Source organism: Camellia sinensis, chromosome 2 (assembly GCF_055761805.1).
Source record: "Camellia sinensis isolate YWXY chromosome 2, ASM5576180v1, whole genome shotgun sequence".
In the NCBI taxonomy this organism is placed as follows: Eukaryota; Viridiplantae; Streptophyta; class Magnoliopsida; order Ericales; family Theaceae; genus Camellia; species Camellia sinensis.
The window spans coordinates 190,676,610-190,687,554 of record NC_138962.1 but is presented as its reverse complement, the minus strand read 5'-3'; the positions used below and the strand labels follow the sequence as shown (position 1 = coordinate 190,687,554).

At 36.0% G+C, this 10,945-nt stretch overlaps 1 long non-coding RNA gene across 1 annotated transcript; it reads left to right on the top strand.

Moving 5' to 3' along the window:
* Positions 1-4,179: 4,179 nt before the first annotated feature.
* On the top strand, positions 4,180-6,133 carry LOC114309084 (uncharacterized). Its single transcript, XR_003645676.2, has 2 exons — positions 4,180-4,367; positions 5,759-6,133. It is a non-coding gene; the product is annotated as an uncharacterized LOC114309084 (long non-coding RNA).
* Positions 6,134-10,945: the final 4,812 nt, after the last annotated feature.

Genomic DNA, 10,945 nt, shown 5'->3' with positions numbered 1-10,945 from the left:
ACAATTCGGTTCAATATTATTCAACACAACTCAACATAATCAACACTATTCAACATAATCAACACTATTCAACATAATTCAAAGTGAACTCTTAAACCTTTATTTCATCATTTCACCCCAAGGATCATGTCATCCATATCATTAATAAATCATTTCCCCAATCTTCATTTCACATTATAGCATAATTTACAATATCCATAACAAAGGTTCAATCGCTAATTTTTAATGTAGTTTTCAAACACATCCAAAATCCAATTAAACTTGTATATATACAATTCAACCTTTTAATTTCATGATTCTACTTTCAATTTGGAAAAAATCATTAATTATCATCATAAATCAACCTAGGGTTTTCAAGAAAAATCAAGACTTTCAAGAAAAATTAAAACTTCTCTCACCACTACTTTTAATTCTAATTTTTCACTTGATTACACACCTAAGGTTCATAATCCACCATATTAACCTAACAATTGAACCCCCAACATTTCAAACACTAAACCCCCAAATTCCATGATATAACACTATATGCTCAAAAATGGAGATTTTGTATTTATATAATCAAAATACCACAAATCTATCTATTAATGCAAGTATTGAAGAAGAACTAGGACCCCTACCTCAAGAATCAAGTAAAAAGCAAAGCTTTGATGAGATTCCTTCAAAAATCCAAATTCTAGTCGGTAGAAAATGTTGAGCTTCAAGCCTTCTTCACTTTTTGGCAAGGAATCTTGGCCAAATCTTAGAGGAATGGAAGGTATTTGGGGTCAAAAACCTAGGATTTTCGGACCTAGGGTGAGAGGAATGAAGAAGGAAAAGGAAAATGCAAAGAATGAGCCAAAAAATCACATTTTAAGCTGTTGAATTCGTGCAGTCTGCTCGAGCGCTACTTTTCTCGCTTGAGCAGACCTGCTTCCAGCACATATTTCAAAACTTTAAATGGGCATGACTCTCTCATCCGGACTCCATTCTAGGTCGTTCTTGTGTCCAAATCGAAGCTCTGGAAATAAGCTTTCTAATGGTTCTAGCCTCACATCCAAGTTCAAAGTGTGGAAAAAGAAAAGGGCAAAAGAGTGACAATTGTTCGCAAGAAAAGTTATTCGAATTAAGTTCTTGGTTCACTCTTACTTTACCATCATGCTACCACTTCGATCAATACCCCAAAATGAAATAAGGAGGTTTCAAATACACTAATACAAATTTTAAGGGCAATCTCACTTTCCACGCTCGAGCGTCGTTTTCCACGCTTGAGCGCGTGGACCAACAAAGCTGTCCGCTCGAGCGATCACTCCTATGCTCGAGCAGGAATTCACAACTCTCAGAATTTCAGACCGTCAGCAAAAATACTGAGAACCTCTCAAGCCGGCTCGAGCGTTAACTCCCCCGCTTGCGCAGAGGGAAAAATTTCGAATCGTTACATTTACACCCTTCTTCTACATCCAACAATGGTATCAGAATATGCTACTAACAATGGTATTAGAACGTACCACCAACAGTGGTATCAAAGTTTATAAAAAAAAATTATCATAATTTTCACCAACAATGGTATTAGAACATACCACCAACAGTGATATCAGAGCATACCACCAGAATCCAATCAAGAATCACTCTTGGTTTATCCGTATCACGACCGATGTTCTCAAAAATGATGTCCCAAATTGGTTCCTCATTTGGTGGGATAAGTTCGGTCTATGTCTTGACATCTTACCAGAATCCATCAGAATAGAATATAATCTTTGGCACGTGGCTTATTCCCGTGCTTATTCATATTTAAATAAAAACAGAGAATTATCTATCCGCAAATCTGTTGTCCATTTTTCTATCCGATTTAGTATTCCTTGGATATGGAAATGGGACTTTGCATGTGATTACCAGCAAAATATCCCCCGTCTCAAAAGAATCTTTTTTGTGAAATGGTGGGATAAGAGGGATCTCAAGGACCTCATCCAGAAAATTCAACAGCATACTAAGGCTTGCTGGGACTCTGTCAAGCAACCTGCTTTACCAGTATCCTCTTCTCCAGTAACAAATCCTTTTGTCCAGATGCAGAAGGAATTAAAGCAAAAATTTCCAAACCTTTCAGATAATGAATTAATTCTAAAAAGCATGGATTATCTAAAAGAGCAATTCCTCCAATCCGTTAATCCAGAAGATGACGCCTCTATGAGGTCAGGTACCAGTCATACGCAATCCGAATCAGAGGCCGATCCAACCGACCACGTGTTAGCAGGAGAGTCTCAATCCGAAGATGAGATGGAACCCACCCTTGGTGACTTTTGGGATTCCTTTACAGCTGCACTTACTGAAAAAATGACCCAAGACAAAAGTAATAAAGGAAAGTGTCCCGAGCTTTAACGCGTCGGCACAACAGGACAATTCAACTTTTTAGAAAGAAGATGCTCCATCCGTATCAGGGATAAAGATGTTCCCCACTTTCGCCAACTTTGAAGATAAGAAGATAGGTGTAATCTGTCGGTGCAATGGAAGATCTCCACCTGTCCTTGTGTAATAATGAACCCTTATCTTCTTTTTAGTATTTAAAGGGATGTCCTCACCCTTGTTGAGGCATAGTAGAATTCAATAATTTTCAAGTTTTTCTTTCCTCCCTCTGTGTTTGTAATCTCTCTCCAACCCTTCTTTGTAAAATATTTTACTTCCTCAATAAAAGTTTGCTATTCGTGTTTCAATATGTATGTCCTCAGTTGATTTACTAGAATTATACTTATCAGCACAACAATTCTGGCTTAATCAGAAACAGTATTATCTTAGCCTTCCACCTGACCGTTATACTCAACAGTACATCACAGAACGACTAGCCAATTGTGAACAGTATCTACAGGAACTCCAGGAGCTGATCAACGAGCAGCTGGTGGCTTGGGCGACCAGAAGGCCATCGCCACCCCAACAGTAAAGGTATATGAGATCATATATGTACTAATTTGTTTTATTTATGTTATTATTATGTGTGGATTAATTCTTGGGTTTGTGCTTTTGAAAGGTTAATTAAATGATAGGGTTAGTGGGACGTCACCCAAGTCGCGTAGGGTTTAGGTCATGTTGCAGAGAGTGCGTAGACTGTTTGATGCCCGTAAGCCGTTGACAGACGTGCTAATCTTACCTTTAGTGGTATTAGAACGTACCACCAACAGTGGTATAAGAGTTTATAAAAAAAATGTTATAATTTTCACCAACAATGGTATTAGAACGTACCACCAACAGTGGTATAAGAGTTTATAAAAAAAATGTTATAATTTTCACCAACAATGGTATTAGAATATACCACTAACATTGATATCAGAGTTTTATAAAGGAAGTTATCATAGCATCCTACAAACAGTGGTATCAAAGTATACCACATGATTTTGAAATACCACATAGCAAGCCACATGTTTTTAAAAATATCACATGGCTAGCCATGTAATAACTCAGAATTAAAAAAAAAATTAAATAAAAATAAAAATAAAAATTTAGTGCATAAATTAATTGAACAATATTTGGATTTGACTTGCATAAAATTCTGTGTAAAAATAGTCTAATTTTTCATTTTGTATTTTTTTTATATAGTTCCCTATCTTAGAAAATTATAAAAATTTTATATGTTATTCCCATATGAGTTTAATATGTTGGATAAGAATTTCAGAATTTAATTATGAGTATTTATTTTTTGAAAATTAGCAGACTGATTGTAGAGATCCTAATTTTTTTTTGTCAATACACTTGAAACCTTGAGCCTTAGGCTAATAGCATTTTAGCCCTAGTTCTGTAAAAGTCTGCGTAAGGACCCAAGTAAATAATAACTTCTCTGTGTGTTACCATAATTAAATTATAGAATGCCACTTTATGATTGGAACTATCCTAAAACTTGGTTTTATTTATTTTGCCTCATAATTTCTAAATTAATTCACGCATTTTATTTTATTTCTATTTTTTTTTGTTGTTCTTTCATTTATTATTTATTTAAATGGAATACTATTGTTTATTTGGATATATACATAGTTTAAATATATACATATATATATATATATAATATGTTGGTGGAAAAGTGATTGGATAACAACAAATAAAAATAAAATAAAATATAACTATCTAGATATTTAGTTCTCTTAGCCATTAAGCTACCTTATATTATATAAATTGAGGGCTTATCCAAATCCACTCCCATGTTTTTCTAAAGCCCAAGGAGCGGGTGAGAGAGAGAGAGAGTTAAGCTACCTTATATTATATAAATTGAGGGCTTGTCCAAATCCACTCCCACGTTTTTCTAAAGCCCAAGGAGAGGGTGAGAGAGAGAGAGTTGGCTCAAGGGAAGGGAGGTAGAGAAATAAGAAGAAGAAGAAAAAAAAAAGGGGAAAGAGAAGGAATTCTTGAAGGTAAGAACATACCTCTTCCTTATTTTCTCCAATCCTTTCATCATCTCATTCTATGGTCTAGTATGCCTCTTGTGTTACAAATTGATGGTAAATAGGGTGTTTTTGGTGTGTGTGAAGGTGTAGGTATGAAATAGTATCATTGTCTTGCAAACTTGTGAAATTAGGCACTGCTGCAACTTCTCTAATTTAAAAGAAATATCAAATCTATCTAATTCTCAAATCTGAATTTATTGTAGGATTTTTTATGTGTTTAGAGCTTGTGAAAATTTTATTAGCTCCTAATTGTGTGTTTTTAGGGCTTGGATAATTTGTTGAAAAATCTGGTCCTGAATCTCTAAAAAACAGTCCACTTTTAGCAATTTTATAAAATTCTAGAAAAATAAACTCATGTTGGTTCTTCTGTCAAAATTTAGAACTCTGAGTCCTCTTTCCAACATAATTTATTTGAGTGAAAACCATCGGGTAGATTGAGAGAAACGTTAGTTTCCCCAAAGGGTGACAAATCTGGACAGATTTTCAAATATAGTTTGTAAATGAATTTGTGGAGGGGCTGTGCAACTTCTGAAAATTGGAACTGAAACTAGACAGATTGAATATTGTTTCTGTACAATTTCAGCCCCTAATTTGGCCTAGAAGTATTTTTACCAAAGCGTTCTTGTTAGCCCTGCAGAACCGAACAGTGCTGGAAATTGTGTTATATTATGTTATTTGTCTCTAAATGTGTCAAAGCCTTTTTAATGTTATTTTCTTGCCTTACTATACTTATGCATGATGACCATGGACTATATTTCCTCTAGTATGTTTTTCCCATACTCGTTTAAATGACCGAATTACCGAATGTGACTAACTTACCTAGCAAAAAATCTAATAAACGGGAAATGATAAGGGGTTTGCAATGGGTGACGTTTATCTTAGTGTTTTAGAACAATTTTATACATATGCATGACATGAATTAGGATGGGATTAATACCAAATGAGTTAAGTCTTGTGTAAGCAGTTTAGGCGAGCCCCTAGGTTGACCCGGATGTATTCAGACTCTATGCGATGGTTTCAGGGTGTATGCGAGCCCTAAGCACGAATTGGTATGGTATGTGCAGGGTGTAAGCGAGCCCGAGGCACAATTTGGGTGTAAGCAAGCCCACTTGTTGGCCGTCCCTTTTGAGGTCCATCAATGCCATTGACAGGTAAATAACCGGGAGGTGGGCATGGGTGGTAAGGTCTGCAAAGCAGCAAAAGGGGGAGTTCTGAGTAGTCCGGTGTTTAATCTTGTGGTTGGGTAGAAGGATCTGTTTGGGGGGGATTCTAAATGCCTAGTCTAACTACTAATTTATAAAACCTTAATGGAAGTATGTTGTGTTATCTGATTTGTTTTGTGTATGATTGATTGATAGAAGATATGGGGGTGTGTGTGTTTTTACTGGGCATTCCAAGCTCATGGCGTGTCATGCCAGGTGAAGAAGCAGCTTACGACGGGGAAGGTGATCCCGAAGACAATCAAGATGAAGTTTTAGAGCCGTGGTTCACTTGAAAACTTGGACTAGTAGTTTGTTTTTGTGTTCTCTCTTCTTTTACCTTTCGGTTTGACAATGTTTGTAAACCTCTAGTGGAACTCAAATCAGTTATCTATGTTATAACTCTGCTTGTATGTGTATATTAACATATTGTGGTTATCTCTTTTGTTTGAGTTGTACTTTATATATTTCTCTTGTGGTCTCAAAATTTTGGGGCGTGACACTGATTGTTGTTCAGTTTAGTTTATAGCAGAATTTGATAACGAGTTTTGGGTGTTTAGGGATTGTTTGGAATGATCTATATAAGTGCACTTTTTAAATTTTTGGCCAAAAAAATAGAAAAAAAAATGATTGCTTGGGATAACTTTTTGATTTTTTACAAAATAATGTGCATTATAATATTGTAACAAATACCAAAATTACCGTATTACTCATATGCCCCCTATGCGTACTGACAAAGATGAACATGAAAGCTAGTACGGATTGCTTTTTCATTGTGTGGTGGACAAGGATACTTCATAAGATATATATATATATATATATTTTTTCTTTTACATGTTTCCTGTTCACACGTGAAGTTCAGTTTGTACTTGTTCACTTCAATTTGTGGCTACAAATTTGGCTTTTACTTTTTCTTTTTACCTTCCTGTGCAAATTTTCTATTTTTTATTTTTTTCTTTCTAATTATTTTGATTATGTAAGAAATTTAAAAATACAATTACAATTTATTATTTTTTGTAATTTTTATTTTTTTTGTAATTATTTTGATTATGTAAGAAATGTAACAAGTGTACAAAATTGAATGTTGTTGATTATTGTAAAAAATAATTTAGTTGTTGCGAATTTTGTAATGACTGGGATTTTAATTCACATTGGATTGATGTAAAGTAGTGCCCGTCACCTTAAAACTTGTATGGTTGTCGGACTCTTGATATTGATGGGTTGGCAATGAACTTTAAATATTATAATTGAGGACCCTTGGGTGATGTTTGGAACCTTGATTGAAGCCTTAACAAGGTATTTAGGTAAAATTAGATAAAAAGCCCCAAGTTTGAGTTTGAGTTTTTGACCAACCTTCACTCTTTTGCCCTTTTCTCCTTCCATACTTTGAATTTGAATATGAGGCTAAAACCATTGGAAAGCTTGTTTCCGGAGCTTCAATTTGGACACAAGAACAACCTAAAACGGAGTCTGAACGAGAAAGTTACACCTGTTCGAATTTTAAGTTTCTATGTTGGAAGCATGCTTGCTTGAGCGAGACTTTCTTTGCTCAAGCAAAGAGTGCGTTTTTCAGAAAATCTGAGAGCTTCTTTTCCATGCTCGAGCCAAGCTTCCATCTCTCAGGCGACCAGGTCGCTAACAGACATTATAAAGTGTCATTTTGGCTCAAAAACTTCACTTTTTCATCCTCTCTTCCTCTGCCCTCCTCCATGTCCAAAAACCTAGCCCCCAAAACTTTGATTCCATCCATTTTTACCAACAAATCCACCATGGATCTTGCATTAAGGTTGAAGAACAAGCAAGGATCAAGATTTTGATCGATTATTTTGCGATTTCATTGAAGTTTGAGGATGGGTCTTCACCCTTAGCTTCCAATCTTGAGGTAGGGGTCCTAATTCTTCTTCAATGCTTGCATTAATAGATAGATTTGTGGTATTTTGATTATATAAATGCAAAATTTACATTTTTGAGCATATAGTGTTATATCATGGAAATTGGGGATTTAGGGTTTGAAGAGTTGGGGTTCTATTGTTGGGTTTAGATTATGGATTATGAACCTTAGGTATATAATCAATGAGAAAATTGGAATAAAAAGTAATGGTTTAAGAAGTTTGAATTTTTTTTGAAATTCTTGATTTTTTTCTTGAAAACCCTAGGGTGATTCATGATGATAATTAATGATTTTTCCCAATTGAAACTAGAATCATAAAATTGAGGTATTGAAATATATATATATACACACAAGTTTAATTAAATTTTGGAAATGTTTGGAAATTATGTTAAAAATTAGCAAATGAACCTTGTTATGGGCATTGTAAATCATGCTATAATGTGAAAGGAAAATTGAGAAAATGATTTATTAATGATATGGATGACTTGGGCCTTGGGGTGAAATGATGAAATAAAGGTTTAAGAGCTCACCTTGAATTATGTTGAATTGTGTTGATGATGTTGAGTTGTGTTGAATGATGTTGAATCGAATTGTGTTGGACTAGGATGAATTGTGTTTGAATCATGTTGACTTGTGTTGAGTTGTGTTGGGTGTGTTGAGTTTGAATTGGGTTGTGTTGGGTCATGTTGAGTTTGAGTGGAGTTGTGTTGGGTGTGTTGAGTTTGGGTTGAGTTGTGTTGGGTGGTGTTGTGTTGGTACCCGCACGGGGAGTTGAAAAATGTTTTTTTCGGTGCCCACAACCGTCCGTATAATAGCCAGTAAATGTGGGGGATGGTTTTAAAAATTGAAGAAAAAGGTTTTTGGGGGCCCACGCCCCGCCGTATAGTAGCCGGCAAATGTGGGGGTGGTTTGAATTAAAGGTGCCCAATTGCCATGTCTAGGCTTATTGCTGGACGAATGTGGAAAAATGTTTTTGGGTGTCTACACAGTCCCGCCATATAGTAGCAGGCGAAAGTGGAAAAATGATTTTTGGGTTTCCACACAGTCCTGCCGTATTGTAGCCGACAAAAGTGAAAAAAATGATGGTTTTCGAAAATATTTGGGGTGCCCACATCCCGCCGTATAGTAGCTAGCAAATGTGGGGAATGATTTTAAAAAGTTGAAAAAGGGTTTTTGTAAAAATATGGTTTTTGGAAAAATATGGTTTTTGGAAGAAAATGACTTTTGAGAAAATGGTTTTTGGGAGTTCACTTCCCGCCGTATAGTAGCCGGCGTAAGATGGAAAGTGTTATGAATTGGGTGCCCACTATCCCACCGTAGTAAATCGGCAAAAGGTGGATTGTGTTGAGATATGTGTTGAGAATTGTGTTGAGTAGATGATGTTATTCGTGACTTGTGATGAATTTGTGAAATTGCATATTGATGTGTAACTTGGTTTAAAGAGTAAATGTGTTTAGACATTATCTGTAAAGAATAGATTGTGGATTGGTGATGGTGAATATATCGAATTAGTTATGACAATAAAGGGTAAATTATGAGTGTTGTTCTGTAAGTAAACAAAAGATTGAATTAAAAGGGGTTTATTAACTTGTGTTATCTTAAAATGAAATCTTAGAGTGTAATTAACAGTATGAATTGAGTATAGGAGAATCGTTAGTGAATTAAAAAGAGAACTTGAACTTGAAGTAATGGAGTTCTAATTAAATATACTGAGAAGGAAAGAAGAATAAAAGAAAAAGAGGAGTATTGAATATGGGAAATCAAATGAGAAATATTTTGGAAAGAGTTTATAAACATAAAATGATGTGATTCCTTAAACATAAATGTTTTAAAAAGGACTTATTGTTTTCTAATGAAAAGGAATAGTTTTGATGGTTGAAGGTTTTCCTTAAATGTTCAAATAAATTTTGAGAAAAAGACACTCTATGTATGGTATTTTGAAATTATAAAATGTCACCCTACTATATGGTATCACCTTGCATGCATGATCATTTCTATCTGTGTGTTGGCTAGTGATTTAGAACTATGAGATTCCTACTGGGCATTAGTGCTCACCCCGTGGTTGTTTTATCTTTTTACAGGAAGAACGTTTGGATTATTTGATTGAAGATTTATGGAGTTCTTGAGTCCCTTTGTATAACTTTATAGTAGATGTAAAGGAAATTGATTTTGTATTTGTATTTATTTATTTGTAGCACAGTAGGAGATTGGCATGTATTGTTATCATTGTAATATTCATTGAGAGAGACAGAGAGAACATGTGTCATTATATTTCTATTACTCAAGGGTAATGGATGTTTGTATATATAAACAAAATGGACCTAATTTAAAGGCTTTGGTAATGTTTCCGAGTAATTAAAATTTGGGGCGTGACAAATTTTGTACAAAAAATTATTTCCTTGTAATTAATGATATAATAATACAATCAATTTCAACAACATACATCAGTGTTACATAACATACAACGAATATAACACCCGCCACAGCAACAAATGCATCGGCATTAAACGTGCACTTGCTGTCACAGTGCGTATGTAATATTCGCTCTTACAGTTTCCATATGGGGATCTGAGTCCCCTGGCTCCATGATATCGCCAACCTAGGTGTATTCGGGGTGGTCGGGCATTTGCAACGCAATGCACTCGTCATTGTCTAGGAGATTGTGTGTAATCGTGTCATATTGATTGTTCCAGCATATGAAGTTATGTAAATCCATCGACACACATACGAAGGACACTTTATCGTAAGGGGTCATCGTCATGTCCCCTGCCGCGGAGAAATGGAATGAATCGGTGGTGTCCCACCACCTCTCCACCAGAGCGGCGAGGAGAGGTCTGCATGTAGTGAGCCTGGAGAGTCCTCTGCAGAATGCGCCGAAGCCCGCCTGGTCCACTATGCAATGGACCGCATCGGGAAGCTCGGCATACCAGTTCCGGGCACCGGTGTTCCCATACCCGCGGATGATATGGGAATCCCCCTGTAATCAAAAGCAACAATTGCAAGGCAATATTCAAAATGCAGTTTTAAGAAGCTTACAGTGAACTACAACGTGTGATGTGTCAGCGTGTTCGGGTGGTTCAGAACAGATGTAGCATGTGTGCAAGTTTGACAGATTTAAACAAATACCGGGTACCGGTGTGCTTACAGTGAACTATAGCGTGTGATGCGTCAGCGTGTTTGGGTGGTTCAGAGCAGATGTAGCATGGGTGCAAGTTTGACAGATTTGAACAAAATACCGAGTGCCGGTGTGCTTACAGTGAACTACAACGTGTGATGCGTCAGTATGTTCGGGTGGTTCAATACAGTATAGCATGTGTGCATATTTTCAGACTCAAGCAAATATTGGGTACCAGTGTGTATGCAGTGAAATACAGTGTGCGCCGTGTGTTTGGGTGATTCAGGGCTAGTGCAGTGTGTGTGCATGTGTCAGTCTCAAGCAGGTATCAGTTGTACGA